The following is a 17,397-nucleotide window of genomic DNA, read 5'->3' on the forward strand; positions in this document are numbered from 1 at the left end:
AATATAAACCCTAATTTCACTAAAATAAAAATCAATTTCAAGTCTTTACCTCGACGAATCCAAATACAGCTTCCATTGATGAAGAATGCATGATGAAGTTAAATCCACAAAGTCTGGAATGTGATCGAAGAGAGAAGGGGAGATATTCATAGCTACGCGAAGTCGAAAATTGATGTTCGACCATAGAATAAAATATATACTGTGAGGTTTGACGAGAGAGAGAGAGAGAGAGAGAGAGAGAGAGAGAGAGAGAGAGAAGAAGAAGAAGAAGAAGAAGAAGAAGAAGAAGAAGAAGAAGAAGAAGAAGAAGAAGAAATGGTAGGAATAAAAAATGTAAAATGACAGGGTTTGGGTCTGCTGTGGGAATTGGCTGATCTATCGATTATAAATTAAGCGGTTCTTATGGTTCTTATTATGTTAGTGTTTTTCATCGGATCCTGGCCATATATATATGTATATACATATATACATATATGTATATATATATATATACATATACATATATATGCATATATATATATATATATATATATATATATATATGTATATATATATATATGTATATGTATATATATATATATATACGAAAAGGTCAGTCCTAAACGCAGAACAAGAATGGGCAGCAATCGGGCCTCCTCAGGAGGAGTCTATCCGTACCAAATGGGGCCCAAGTATCTCCATATCACCATCGTCAGCATCATCCCTCACCTAAACCCGGTGGGAAATCTTAGCCTTGTAGTCTAGGTCGATCCTTTGGTCTGTTTATCTATCATTCTTCACCCTGTGCTTTTGATCGGTCAAGTATAGCTTAGTTGATACCAAGTGCCTTTGTAAAGTGGTTATTGTAATGAGAGGTGTGTAAGTAGAATATGTAATTTCTGAAACCTCAAATGTTAAATTATTCAAGTTCGGAAATATGATGTTTCCATCCATCCTTTGATATTTCCCTTGCCACATCGCCTTAAATTAGCTGCTTATTTTAAGATATCATTTAGGTTACTAGTATTGTTTTATAAGCTTTGGTCGGCACTCAGATGTACCATGTATGTAGTAGTGATTATAGATTTATTTACATGAAGTCGGTATGTTCTGGGTCAGTTCGACACCTATGTGTTGGTGTTGCTGTGTTGGCCTTCAGTAAAGTTTGCGCAATTCTATTGCTGGCTCAAGGGCTTGCTTTGATTAATGATAATTAGCATATAAAAATAGTGGTCGAAGCGTAGAGGAAAGGGAGTTATTAATCACGGTGAGTAGCTAAAAGACCCACTTTGACATAGAAGGTTTGGAATATACGAGCATCTTATATTGTACTCCTTCGTCCGGGTTAATTATTGTCCTTTAGTTTTGGCACATAAAGACAAAAGAAAGAAGAGGTGACCAATTATCAAACGACAAGTGGAAAAAATTGAGTGTGAATGATCAAATTGATCATCAAATTCATTCTTAAAATAGAAAGGACAACAATTAACTGAAACACTCTAAAATGGAATAACATAACAAATGACCGGGACAGATGAAATAATCCATCAGAAATTCACCATTTCTTGTTTAAGACAGTCTAAACTTAAGACAACAATCATAACCAACTAAAATATAAGTGAAAATAAAAGGAGATTGTGAGGGGCTTTTTAAGTTAGACAATCTTATGCAAGACCAACTAATTCAATAAATAAAAATATGAAAAAGAAATAAAACAATTCCCAACATTGAACAAATGTGAAAGAAAAGTAAACAGGGCGGAGCCAAAAGTGATTACAGGGAGGAGCCATAGTTATTCAGAAAGCATAATTAGCAACGGAGGAGAATTAAATCAAGAAACTGTTGGATATTACTGTAGAAAGGCAACACACAAACTGGTTAACAGATGAATGCATTCCAAAGAAAAAAGTCTACTAAAGTTGTTACCTACTTATTTCTCCCCTGAAAAAGGGTTAAGAACCACCGTGAAATCCAAACCACTCATCATCTCATTGTCGACCTTGAAGGCTTCAAAGCGATAGCCAACCCAAGCTTTCCACTCTTCTCAATGGCTCGAGTGTTCACTTCTCCATGTAGTGTGATAAGTGATATAGGGCGCTTTTTATGTTGGATGAGGGCATTTGCTTTCCCAAAGTCATTAACACGGGCCTTGACAAACGTTAGTGGGTCCGATGCATGGTGCGTCCCAATAATCAGGGTGTTCTCGTTGTTCGAGATGCTGTGATTCAGCTCTGCCCGAATCGCTGTGTTTGTAAGCGGGCTCACAATGTGATAATATGATGCATTCAAAGTGTGACCCTTGTCATTCCTGCATTGAAGGCAAAATTCTTACTGAAAAATAGGATGCCAGTGATTTCATACTAAGACAAGGTAAAAGATTCCATCTCAGATATCATATGGCAATACCCCGATATGTTCATCCACCTTACATAAGTCCTAGCAGTCAACATATTAGCAAATAAAGCAACAACAATTTGATGTGCACTTGAATCTAAGGCACCTTCTATCACTTGATAGGCTAGGCTGGAAAGATCATAGATCCTAATTAGACACTCTAATTAAATGTCAATTTATCTCATAATTTGTGTTTATGTGATCTATGTAAGATGCATGCAATATTAAAGCATATTTATATAAAAGATGAGCAAAATAATTTTCCTTGCATTGAGAAATGGTAGTATTTGGGCACAACCAAGATCACCATATTGGTTGTTCTTGAGCTTAAAATAAATGGCAAGATCCTCCATCTTTAAGTGTCCAAGGTAGAACACCTCCTCTCTTAAACACCCAAGAACTAACCCCAAAATCTTACTAATATTAACTAGATATTATGTAAGATTACCCTTGAAAATATGTACAAGTCTATTACTAACACTCTTAGTAATTTTGTTTTGAATTATTAACACTTAATAATTTTTCTTTTGATTTTAGAGAGAACAACAATAGTGATTTTTCCACATGCAAGACAAGAGTGGAAAAATGAACAACACAAGTGTTGTCATAAAGAAGGGAGGACGGTTGGTAGAGGAGAAAGTGGAGTGTTTTTATTTCTTATTTTATTCCACCCAATACTCATGTGAATTGGTTAGAATAAAAGTAAATATGGGGAAGCCAAATGTGTAAGAGAAATGATGGTGTTTAAAGCAACACACACACTACCACATGCACTTACACAGTGCTAAATGATCTATTTATGGGTCCATTTGGGTTCTTATTTTTGTCACACAAATACGTATAAATTTTATTTAAACATCATTTTATGTTAAAATGCTTCCCGATTAATATCGTCTAAAACACTCCGTAAATATACATGTGCAACTACACATATATTTTACATACCAATACTAATCACATTAGTCAATTAGTACTAATGTAACAATTAACTACTTAATCATTAATTCTCGTCTCAAATAATTTATTATTTAATTATTGCATACTTAAATAATAATTCCCGTGCCTCGAGTTCACAACTCGATATCTCTCTAAATTAATTAATCGACTAACTATTAGTCAATTATCAAGGGACTAATTAAACTCTATCTCATACAATTAATTAGTTTTCGTGTTGGAGCTCGTTCCTATAGGTGTGACTGAAAGGGATCAGCTGAACACCGCCGTCTCACGACAGTAACGTCAAACCCTAGTTGGCCAACCATTACCGATGTACGTTGATCAGCTGACTAGTATTGCTTATGAATATCCCATGCATATTCCTTAATGAGATTTAATAATATTATCATGCACTATTATGGAGGATAAATACTCCAACAAGGCCTACCAAGCCCATCAGTAGTGGAGTTTCTAATCTCATGCAGGTCTTGTTTAAGTAGGCCGTCCTCACCATACTAAGAAAAGGAGAAGGAAGACACAACATTACCCAAATGTCATAGGCAAAGTAAGGTGATAATATTTATGGAGCCTTACTCTGTGTTGATAACAACATTGACTCATTCAAAATGAATACCCCTTTAAATAATATCTCTCTCTAAAACATCTCTTGTAAGCTTTTCTTTTAAAAATATACTCTCTCTCGTCCATAACACATCAAATGCTCTTGATACACAATACGCTCCTCGTGTAGTGTCTCATACGTAAATTTCAAGTAAAGACCATAAAAGAATATGCTCAATCTGATTTGCGAGTCTCTAAGGGGTCGAGCTAATCCAAGTTGAGTTGGCAGAGAAGATATTTCCATTAATCCACAATGAAAACCAAAAACAACGTCTAAGTTTCTCTCTTTTATTTTCTATTATCCTCCTACTCTTGTTTTTAAAGTGAAAAAAGCATAAAATAAATAAAATAGTTACTAATATATATGGAGCACAGAGTACTCACATATTCAAATATGCAAAGAGATCAGCATTGGTGTAGTTCAGCCCTGCATTGCATTTGGTGAAATTTCCAGATGTAGTGTCAAAAGACAAATCAGTACCCAAAGCAAAAGTATCATTTCCAATCACCCCAGACAAGTTAATTATTGGGCTAGCTATCAATCCAATGTTGATGCTGATCCCAGCATACTCATGCAGGTACTGGAGTTCAACCTAACAATAATCCAATTTCACATGTTTGCTATTAAGACATCCATAACACTGTAAAACTCTACACCAAGGAAAACAGACATTAAAATATAACCCTATGTACCTTGCCAGATCTATGATTAGGGACTCGAAAGCTAAAAATAGCCTTCACTCCAGGAGCAGGTTCGTCAACTATGATCGTGGTGAGAAGCTAAAGGAAAGAGATGACAAGACAGGAATGTTAGATTGATCACATTAGAAGAGCCTAATATTAAAGAAAGTCATATAAGTCAATTAAAACGCAGTGTCATGGTAGTAAACTGTAGTATATCTCGGTTTCAGATGTGGATAAACAATTATTTCAGCCTTATCTAGCCTCTTCAGTTTGCACTATGAATGAGACTAATACCATCTCAAAATGAAATCTCAATAGCGTAGAGTGCTGCGGTGTAATGGCCACCAATATTAAATATAATGCATAGTGTGACACTCACAAAGGTCAATTAAAATACGTATTACTCACATTGGAGTTGGTATCGACTTTGAAATCAGTAGTAATGTTTTTGTTTATCAGCATGGCACCAACCTCTGCGAAAAACAACTCTCTCTTTTTTCGTCCCAGTAGAAGTTATAGCCTACATAAACACAATAAAGTATGTAAAAATTGCGTACCTAAAATAAGCAATAAGCAAAATATTATAGAAAACACACGATATCAGAATATATAGTCTTGTACAATGCGAACCGTACTGAAAACACAGAGTATAAGCCACATATTCAAACACAAAGTAAGAAACTCCACTGCAATTTGCGGACACAGAAAAACATTTGACCTAGTTCATTAACCAAGCCAGGAGGATCACTAAATACATCCCCTTCAGAATCAACATTATATCTGATGGAGCTTAAATAATTTTGAACATATTACCCATAATTTCTGATAATATATGAGGGTAGAGAAATAAGGAATTAAATCCCCAAAACTTAGTAACACTAACCAGAATGGAGCTATACATATTTATCAATAAAAACCGGATGCAAGAATTTTTCATGAGAGTTTGAAAGCCAAGGAATGCAAAACAAGTTAAAATATAATAATTTTTTTCCCGTCAAATTGAGAATGCAAACAGATTTAAACATTAATTCGATTTTTTTTCTAAAATTGGGGTGAAAACCTAACAAATTATCAAAATAGGGTTAGTTTCAAAGTAATTACCTAGTCCACGTCAGCGCGAAGCTAGCCTCGGATTGAAGTCGCTCTCCCCCTAAGCGACTACATCCTAGATGCATGAAAATAAAGTTGCTTTTAAGAGCCACCGTTTTTAGCCCAAGTTGCTCACGGAGAGAGCGATTATAAGTCAAATCGCTGTGTGAGCCAGCGACTTCAGGCGAGCTGCTAGAATTTTCATAAAAAAAAAATTGCATAACAAAATGCCCTTGTACAGAATCGAACCTGGAGCACATCAACATTATCCCTGAACTCCTCCCACTACACCAAGATAACAGTTATGTGTAAGATTTGCACTCAATTTTATATATTGTTTCCAAAATTGTTTCCAAAAACGTAGCTGCTTCTTAATTTGATATAAACTATCAAGCGCTTAAATAAACAATATAGTACGCATGCTGTAGTGGTTAGATAGTTAATATATTGGCGGCAGCGGGGTTCGAACCTTTTTAACATACATTTTGGCTTTTTTTCATAAATATTGTAATCGCTCAATGGGTGGGCTACTTTATCTCTAGTCGCCTGCCGGCACACTGACTTGGGTGACAATCTCCAACCCTTAAAATGACTAATATTAACTTGTTGCCCGAAATGTAGTCGCTTAAGAGGCGAGCGACTTGAATCCGAAACTAGCTTCGGTGCTGACGTGGACCCATTTTGGGTAATTACTTTGAAACTTGCCCCATTTTGTTTATTTCTTTGATTTTCAACCCCATTTTAGAAAAAAATTCGATTAATTCATGAATCATGTAAATAAACAAAATAATGAACTGTAATCAACATAATTACATGAAATGAAATGTTAAAATGTTAAAAAGATAAAACATACAACGCCAGTGGAAGTAAGAGTGGTAAGGGTGAATTTGTGGTCACTTTGGTAATCCTTGTATAGAAGATCAAATAACATAACAAATAAATACGTAATCAGCAATACTAATTAAGTAATATAAAACAATCATCAGTAAAAATTTTACCAGAGAATTTAGAAAAAGAGAGGGGACCTCTGGTCTTTTTGCCAATGTCGAAGTAAAGACCTGGACCCTTCACCATGTTTGATTTTTCTTAGTTTTTGAGGAGAGAGAGAGGGGGAGACTAATTTTTTATTGTGTAAGGTAAAACTAAGCAGGACAAATGTGGTGTGGTGTGGTGTGGTGACTAATGTACGTGTCTTGGTGATTGTTGAATGTTCCTAATTTAATTTAAAACCCTAATTTCTCTATCTCTCATCTCATCCGTTCAATCTATTTACTTCCTCTGTTTTATTTAATTCTTTACGTCTTCTTTATACACATATGCCTACACACGTTTTGTTTTATTCATATCTTCACCAACATGTTACGGAAAGTTATAAAAGTTTGATTTTCATAATCCATTTGGTGAGACGATTTAAACAAGATCTCACATGACTATCTTTTATATTATATATTAGAAGTTGAAATGAAGATTCTCCTTACTAATGAATAGTGCCGAAAAAAGTAAACGTAAAAAAACAAATGGAACGGATGAAGTATTTTCAAATACACCACTGTATTGTTGCGCAAGAAATTATTTTTATTCATTTATTTATTTTTGAGAGAATATGCTCATGAGTTGTCAACCTTTAATCATCAACACACCTCCGAAGCTGAGGCTTCCACCCTCAAACCTAGCATATTCTTTAGCACAAAGAAAATTATTTTTATGGAGAATGATAATATCTACCATTACTTCCTTCAAAAGATAATCAATACGCCTTATTTAAGACCATCTTAACTTAAACGCCTCACAATCGTTTTTCATTTCTATCTCTATTTTATTTTGTTATGAGACTCATTTTAAGTTAAGACAGTCTTAAACAAGAATTGATGAAAGACAATATAGAAGATTGTGGTGTTCACGTAGTGTCATTTCTTACGCTTGCTTGGAATGCATGGAATAATTTGGGGGTAAATTTTAACTTTGAGATAATTATTAGGGAAGTTAATTACATGGTAAAGAATTCATAAGTTTGACATTTTTTTATTTTTTTTATTAGGTGAGAAAACTAGATTGATTCTCTAAGGTAGAATCAACTTATCTCATCTTTTCGAATGAGGGAGGTAAGTTGAAACTATCGACTTTCAAACAACCTCTAAAGAGTTGGACAAGAATGTCCAATAGAGGCCATAAAGTCAACAACTTTATTGGGCTCTCAAAAATAATGTTTAATATTCACTCTCTCGAAAAAATGAAGGTCTAACCTCACATTTTCTATAATACTTGAAATTTTTTACAGAATTTGTCATGTACTACGGGTCGAGTTAATAACACATAAATTATCACATTCAACAATCAGCTTTGAAATTCCTAAGTATTTAGCTGCTAAAATGGCTTCTTTTAACGCGAGAGTTTCAGCAACAAGAATGCTATTAGATCCACAATTCTTTGCTCCTAACAAAACAACTTACCATTATAATACTAAGGTAATCTTTACCCCATTAATCATTACTCGGGAGGTGAGTGGATAATGTATTACCCCTTCAAAAGGGTAATAGATTCCCAATATGAATAATTACTCTCATACCAAACATAGAAAAAGTACCTTGCATGTTACTCTCTTCTTCATTCCTCTTCCTTCTACTATCAATCCAGGCAAGCCAAGGGCTTGCCTAAATCCTTGTAATATTCTACGGGATGTTAGATGTAATCATCCGAATAATAGCTATAAACTTCATACTAAATTATTCGGTAAATAGAAGATATGGAGGCGTACCTGATTACATGACGAAAGGTTGGGATGAACCGCCTGAAAGGACGATCTTCGGGATTAGGTTTTCTAGTGGACACACATACCAACAGGATCTTCGGGATTAGGTTTTTTGTGTACTACCAGGGACCATAACCCAAGGTGACTATATATAGTCTCCGAACTCAAATGCGCCCATCATGAATTAGAAACACAATGAGTATCTACACTTAGATAATAGACTAACCCATACTTTTTAAGACGTTATAAATAATAAACCGATATAATATATACCGTAGTAGATTACCTTATTTTGGGCTAACCTTAACTGATAACGCATAAATACAATTATTATCGAATTAATAATTTGTGCACATATATATTATTGTATTAGGCCTATAATTCTTATAATCTTGCACTTGGGCCAAATACCTTCATATATGTGTGACGCCTTATAACTGTAGTTACAAGATAACCTTATAAGCTCAGAAATGCTATCAAACATCCAACCGTCTTAAGCAATTCTTTCCATCAATCATATCAACATATGATCAAAGCGGCATTTGCTACAGTTTGTCGTAGCAGGACCTCAATGATCACATATGTCAATATAACCAACGACATGAATCGAGCATGAGAGTGCAGCATGAAAATAACATCCGAATGTGATCCCTATATGCATATTTTAAAATGCTCACCTTAGTGAGATCAACTAAAATAACACAGAGTGAAACCGTAAATCGAAAACCTTATTTTTACAAAACTTAATAACCGAACATGACAAACTCTCACTTAAACTCAATTTCCTTAAAACTGAAACACCCATTTGAGCATAGAGCTCAAGAAAGACCGTGCGTGGTAATTCCTTAGTAAGCGGATCCACAAAATGGAGTTTGTATCTGTTGGGATTCATTAATCTCATTAGTATACATATTCATATATGAATTAATTTATTTGGTCATAAAATAAATATAAGATCTTATGCATGCAAATATAAAACAAAGTAGAGAAGAAATCGTCACTTCTTACATTGGTGTTTCGGATTTTGGGCACCAACAAGATCTCCTACTTGTTAGTTCTTGAGCTTTCCAACAATGGATTAACTAAGATTCAAATTAGTATCTCTCCCAAAAGTTTGTACCCAAGGAACACCCTTAATAACTAATATTATTATGAACTAGTAATAATACTAATCTTACTTAAAATTTGGACACAAAAATGGTATTTTGTTCTCTTGTATTTTCGGCCAAGAGAGAAGAATTTTGTGAGTTTTATTTTTCTAATGTTTTTCACAAAAATAGAGAGTTGATTAATTTTTCTAACACTAGAAAAATAGATGATGAAGTAGTGAATAATTATATGAAAAACTTTTGCCATTTTTCATGCTAAAAACCGGTTAGGGGAAGTATTGTGGCCAATGCATGGAAAAATTTCTCTTCTCAAAAGTAATAAGGTTGCATGGTTACAACTAGAGTACAATCATTGTGTTTCCCTTATTTAAAATAATCAACACAATTTAACTCTAATACTCCCTCCATTTCGGCACACACAACATAAAATGGAAGGTCCATTTTATATTGTCATTTGTCAATTTTGTCATGTGTCACATGTTACATGACATGTTACACTATACTGTATTTTTAACATATTAAAAATCAACATATTAATAAAATATGTCACATACAAAATTTAACTAGTAATTCTTGATTAGTTGTACCAAAATGGTTTATCAAATTATAAATTACAACGTCTTGTATTTATAATAAATTATTCATTCAATTTCAATTGTTTCGTAAACAATAATTTTATCTAAGTAATAGAACAATTTGATTACTTAGTACGTATCTTATTTAATCGAATTACAATGAGACACGTTAATTTTACTCACAAAATTATCCGTCAATTTTAAGCAATTTAATTAACTCGTATCGGCATACGATTAATTAAATATTCAATTAAGAGTATTTCCCTATAGGTATGACCTAAGGTGATCAACTGATCACCACCGTCGCACGACAGTAATGTCAAACTCTAGTCAGCCAATCGTTACCGATATGTGTGGACCAGTTGACTGTAAAATATTACTTCCCACATGTATTCTTAAATATGAGATTTAAACATGTGATCATTATGATCGACAGTTGTGATCGCATTATTGTCGGAGGACACTTATTCCAACAATCTCCCACTTGTCCTCGACAAGTGTGCGTCACCAGTTCTCTTGTCCAATTACTATCTCCCACTCAATGCAAGGTGTCTTTCGGGTCGTACTTGCAAGTGATCATATCGAGAGTGGTTTCCTCGATCTGGAGAATAACTGATTGACCAGAATTATCTACCATAGATACCTTCCGAGCTTGGCCACGCATTTCCAGTTCATTACTCCTCGAGTGGCCCTGAGATATTATTTTAACCCTGACAAGGGGTGGACAATTCCTATCGCACTATTCCCTTCGACTAGCCACAGCCATCATAACCCAAAATATGCCCATTTGACCCCATTTACGATGATCGCAGTAACATAAATCAAAGTTAATCTGAAATTGTGCCACCTTAGGTGAAGAGTCTTTAGTTAAAAAATCGACTCATTAGAATACTATAGTAGCTCTCGCCACGACTAGGCTTTATAAGTTTGCCAGAACTCTATAAGCGGTCATTAGCCTGACAAAGTGTTCCTAATAGTCTGCCTATGTGATCGACTAGTCATCTCACATGACTCCATGGCACTTGAACTTGCCATCAATCGCATCATACTCTAGTCACTTTGAGACGTCACCTCATCTAAGTGACTATGGGCGAATACAATGTTAATCCGTGTTCAGTTTAACGGGGTTCAATCGTCTCTACAACCCGTTTGGATGTAACAAAGTATAAGGTGATTTAATAATAACTCAAACGACAAGTGTGGACATCACATTCGGGTAGTCAATGCCATATTACTACCTTGTGATGTATATTGTAAGTGTGTAAACACTAGTCATTTGCCACATGAGTTTAACAGACTATGTGTCCATGTGTTCAAACTCTTGAATTGCATATTTATTTTCATGTTTGTCTTACATAGCATGAATCTCACCAAGTACATATCTAGTTTCCCAAACTAGGTTTAGGTTCTTTATTTTGAGAGAACTTCCTTGTCGTTTATCAGATAACAAACGAATTATGGTGGACGACATAACTTGCACTAGTCAAGTGTTCTTCCAACTCATAATGTACCAGGTATATGTTTTGTAGGATCTTGCAACAATTGTCAAGATGATTAGCCTAGCACTTCTCATATGTCCTAGCAAATTTGAAAATACTAGTTTTGAGTAACTTCTTACTATAACCAAGTATCTTTTCAAACTTCTTATTTCTCCTTTTAGCTTAATTAGCTTAGGATTTTCATAAATCCTTACACGTTTTCGAAACTTCAATATGTGCAACTTCTTGTCACATAACAGAGTGTTCTATCAAATACATGAATAGCTCATTAATTCTACTCGAGAATTCATGACGATTCTTATATGGCTTACCAATGATTCATCATGCTCTTAAGCGTATGATTCATTAGAGGACATGTGCATGATTATTCTAATGGCGGAAACATTAGAAATTTTTGATCATGTAATCAATCATTCTTAGGTTCAATGAATGACCGTGACTGCTTATGGTAATTCCATTTTCATCGATATGAACAATCTACGTTTCTTCTTGATTTGATGTGCATATCTCAATGCCTATCCAACATCCCATGTTGTGATTGGATTCATCTTAGTCCATTTTCATCCAGAATTGAAAACTCAAATACTTCTTTGTGAAAGACAGTACCAGCTCGTCATTCTCAATGAGTAATGAGTTATAAATTTTACAAGATGATTGCTCCCACTAAATTTCATGTCTTCACATGATAATTTCAAACTCCCACTCAATTCCACATGTTTCGTATTTGACTACTCAATCGAAACATTTCAAGAATTGAAATCAATTTTGCTTTGCCAAGTTATTAAGATAAAACCATACATGTTTCCAACATATCTTTTCAAAATGCCTATTTTGAAGAGATTTCAATCTTAAACTTATGGAAAGAGATTTTAATCTCTAACTCATTCATTTTTATAATGATGCGTAGCAATGTCATTACTTAAATGTGAAATCCCATTTAATACACGTCCTTCTCAAAATACCCTTTTCGGAAGGAGGTTTAACCATTTCATTTTCATAATGAGGTTAAGTAACGATACTAGCGTGGTTAACAATTAACTTAGCTCTTGTTGACATCGGTATATCTTTCTTTGCAATTTTTAATCATAAATCTCATTTATATTCAAGTATGCAACTTTGTTTCATTTAGGCTCTTAAGTAAATATCAATATTGAAACTCTATTTATATTTAGGTCATAAACTAGCAAAATCTCTTGTTGAGACTTTTCTTTAGTCATTATCTTTCAAGAACTTTTTTTGGTCTCCTCGTGTAGTTATCTTAAGAACATATTCTTTTGATTACTTCACTTATCTTAAGAACATATTCTTTTGATTACTTCACTTGGTCTCTTTTGTCATGTAGATCTCATCTATTCATGTATACTTTCTATTTTGGTATACAAATCATTCTTTCTTTCGTAGATCTCATTTACTCAATCATACAAATTATTCTTTGTATTCTTTATGTCTTCATTTTTCTCCCACTCTATCTTTAGAATAAATACACTAGATATTCAAAGATAGCTTATGAGACACAAACAATGATTTTGAAGTAGAAGGAGGACTATCTCATAGATTGACTAATAGATTTTAGATTTGATGAGTGTTCTTGGTAATTGACATTCCTTTAGGAGAGTTATCAACTCAACATCACTTTATAATTGATCATACACAAGTTTCAAGCTTGTGGACATATAATGAATCCTATCATTATAATTGTCAATTGGTTCACTTTAAGTAGATGTTCATATGTTTCTATGTGCAAGCATATAAAGACGAATTTTTAGAACAAACAAATACGATAAAAGGGGTGACTTGGGTTGCAAGCCAAGCCACCAAAATCCAAAATACAACCATTGTTTTAAAAGGATCACACATTTCCATGTCGAACACGGAAATCAAAATAGTTCTAAAATCCATAACATTAAAATAAAGACAATAATAAAAGCCAAGCTTCATTGGTAGCTACTCCTAGCTCCATCATGATTTCTTAAGCTTGCTTCTCTTTTTCCTTGTCTTTGCTTAGAGGAGGCCCTATTTACAATAAAAAGGGGATACATTATCACAACTTGTATCAAAATATCATAGTTGAATTAGAAACATAAAAGAAAGGATAGTCATTTACCTACTTGAGTGATCTTTCTAGCTTTGATGTCACCAAGATACTTGGAACAATTCCTCTTCCAATGTCCAACACCATTACAATAATGGCATTTATCAAGAGGACCCTTCTTGGGTTTGGAAGTGCTAGCTTCAAAAGTCCTAGCCTTGGTGTTCATGGGAGCTTGCCTCTTACTGTTTTTCCCATTCTTCTTGAACTTCTCCTTACTTTTAGTGCTTATATTTAGCACATCCTTAGGTGGGCTAACATTTAGCCTCATGTCTCTTTCGGCTTGCACAAGTAACTTGTGCAACTCCTCAAGAGACACGTCCTTGTCTTGCATATTGAAATTCACCCGGAATTGCACATATGCTTTGACTTTGAATAAGGAGTGAAGAATCCTATCAACCATGAGCTCCTTGGGGATTTCAATCTTTTGAATTTTCAATGTCTCGACTAGCTCCAACAATTTGAGCACGTGAGGGCTAACCTTTTGGCCCTCCTTGGAATCGAGATCAAAGAATGCCGAGGCCTCCTCAAATTGGACGATCCTCGGTGTTTGTGAGAACATTATCACAAGTTTGGAATAGATTTCATAAGCGGTGCCCATTTTAAAAGCTCTCCTTTGGAGATCCGCCTCCGTAGCAAAAATCAACACATTTTTGACAGCGGCGGACTCTTTGTGGTAAGCCTCATATGCTTCCCTAGTGGTGGCACTCGACCTAGCATTTGATTCGGGTGGAGAGGCCTCAATGAGGTAACGAAGCTTGTCGTCACCTTGAGCGGCTAATTTGAGTTGGGCATCCCAATCGGAGAAATTTGACCCATTCTTTTCAAGTTTACAACGATCCATGAAGGATCGGAGCCATGAAACATTAGTGAGAGCGTGAGCATTTTTGTTTGGTGCGGCCATTTGTTATGAGAAATAAAATTGGTCTACAAAACAAAAAATAGAAGGAATAAAACACTTGTCATTTTTAAAATAATAATAATACTCGTAAATTTCAATATAAACAAGTTTTATTGCATTTATCTAGTGACCTCTACCCAACTTTTATAAATGATTCCAAGACCCAAATTCATATCAACTTGGGCACGCTTTGGTGATACATCCCTTATCAATATAACTTGGTGGATTAACCCTTTATCGATTCTACTTTTAGAACTCTTGGTCGATAAAATTACATTAATTTTTATCTTTAGCCCAAAACACATCCGACTATGGTCGAGAATATTTTTGTTGAGTACAACCCAAATTTCGAATAAATGTGTCCATGATCCAAATTCACATTAACTTGGGCACGCTTTGACGATACAACCCTCATCAACATGAATTCGGTGGATAGACATTTATCACCCACTTCCTCTACGTAACAAGGTTTGTACCCCGGTTTGGCCGAGCACACTACCTCACGAAATAGGTTTTCATGATTTCTAATTTTTGCTAAGGCTAAGACTCAATTGTTTATTTAGCGAGAGGTCATGTTAATTTATTATCTATCACGTTTTAAGTTAACTAAAGCGGTGAACTACGATAATTGTAATTGACGCGGTCGATAAACTCGATATAAAATGCATGTTTAGTTATGGCGACTTAGCGATACATGCAACATATAAATAAAATGCAAAGCATAAAAATAAAATCCTAGTATGGCCTTCCTAAAATATTAAATCTAATAAACTATTATAAATTCGGAAACCAACTCCTTTGGTCCCTTGATCTTCGGTCTGGGCACGCATCTCGAGGTAACATCGTCTTTATGGAAACTCCGGGAAAATTACAAATAATAAATAAAAAATACATAATTTCCTATTATACATTTGTAATAAAAATTAAATCTATTAAATTACAAAACGGTGATACGAGATCACAATAATTACAACCGAATCGATATTCCCATACATTTCGGGTAATACCAATTAAAAACTAAGGTCATACTAAGTAAAATTACATATTTCAAAAATTATATAAAATAAAAATATGACAATCATTAATAAAATGCAGCATTATAATATGTAAGAACATGCTTAATTTCATGCTAAATCGCCTTTTAAGAGCCAATATCGTATATTTTATTGGTTTTTATGGATTTGCGTGATTTAAATTATTAAAATCACAATAAATACATAAATTCATATTTATGTACAAGTTAATTACCCTAACCATCTTAGGACTCAAAATTTAGTCTTCACTAATATTTTGACAATAACTCAACTTGATTTATTAATGTTGTTCATTATGGACCAAAAATACAAAATTATGCTATAAACTTCAAATTAAATTATAAAAATTTCAAATAATTCCAAAATTTGAAATTTAAACTCATGAAAATTCTGAAAAAATACCATGACACTCATAATGTTCAAAACTTAAGTTAAATATTTCGAAAAAATATCGAGAAAAACAAAGTTGGGGTTTATCGGTTTTAACGAATATGACCATTAAAATATGAGAAAATTTATTTTCATCAACTTTTTATTTTTAGATCTGAAATATATGATAAAATGCAACATGTGACGTTTTTCTTTAGTCATGAAATATATTTTAGCATTATATACTAAATAAAGTCACTATTTATTTAATTTTTACTCAAAAATTCGTAATCATGCTAAAGGAGTCCAATACCTCTAAGATTTTTACACACACTGACTAAAAATGCATGTGACAACATGTTAAATTTCCATGACCAGATTAGAAATATAACTCATATTAACCTAATAAAATCTTTAAATTTGATTTAAGCTTATAAAATCCATATTTCATGCAAAATAACTTAGTTTATCACGAGATTTAATATGCCATCAGTAAATAATATATGTGAAAACATACCCAAAAACCACTGAAAAATTCGAAGTTTAGCTATTTTTCGTCCAAAAATGACATTTTTATCATAAAAATCACATTTTAATGCCAATAATATATAAAATGAACAATAAAATCCATAAATGAACCAAAATATCCCAAATACATTTTAGGACCAGAAACTTTAACATGTAAAGTGATTACATGATATCTCATAATAAACACAAAATTACAAGTTTTATTTGTTAATAAGATTAACTCGGAAAAACAATAAACCGATTTGCATACAAACAACCTAAGGCTCTTGATACCACTTGTTGGGATTCATTAATCTCATTAGTATACATATTCATATATGAATTAATTTATTTGGTCATAAAATAAATAAAAGATCTTATTCATGCAAACATAAAACAAAGTAGAGAAGAAATCGTCACTTCTTACATTGGTGTTTCGGATTTTGGGCACCAACAATATCTCCTACTTGTTAGTTCTTGAGCTTTCCAACAATTGATGAACTAAGATTCCCAAAAGTTTATACCCAAAGAACACCCTTAATAACTAATATTATTATGAACTAGTAATAATACTAATCTTACTTAAAATTTGGACACAAAAATGGTATTTTGTTCTCTTGTATTTTTGGCCAAGAGAGAAGAATTTTGTGAGTTTTATTTCTCTAATGTTTTTCACAAAAGTAGAGAGTTGATTAATTTTTCTAACACTAGAAAAATAGATGATGAAGTAGTGAATAATTATATGAAAAACTTTTGCCATTTTTCATGCTAAAAACCGGTTGGGGGAAGTATTATGGTCAATGCATGGAAAAATTGCTCTTCTCAAAAGTAATAGGGTTGCATGGCTACAACTAGAGTACAA

General features: G+C 33.6%; 1 pseudogene; it reads right to left on the reverse strand.

Annotated features, from left to right (window-relative positions):
• Nucleotides 1–1,704: 1,704 nt before the first annotated feature.
• On the reverse strand, nucleotides 1,705–6,777 carry LOC141628211 (mitochondrial outer membrane protein porin of 36 kDa-like; annotated as a pseudogene).
• Nucleotides 6,778–17,397: the final 10,620 nt, after the last annotated feature.

Source organism: Silene latifolia, chromosome Y, assembly GCF_048544455.1.
Source record: "Silene latifolia isolate original U9 population chromosome Y, ASM4854445v1, whole genome shotgun sequence".
NCBI classification, from domain to species: domain Eukaryota; kingdom Viridiplantae; phylum Streptophyta; class Magnoliopsida; order Caryophyllales; family Caryophyllaceae; genus Silene; species Silene latifolia.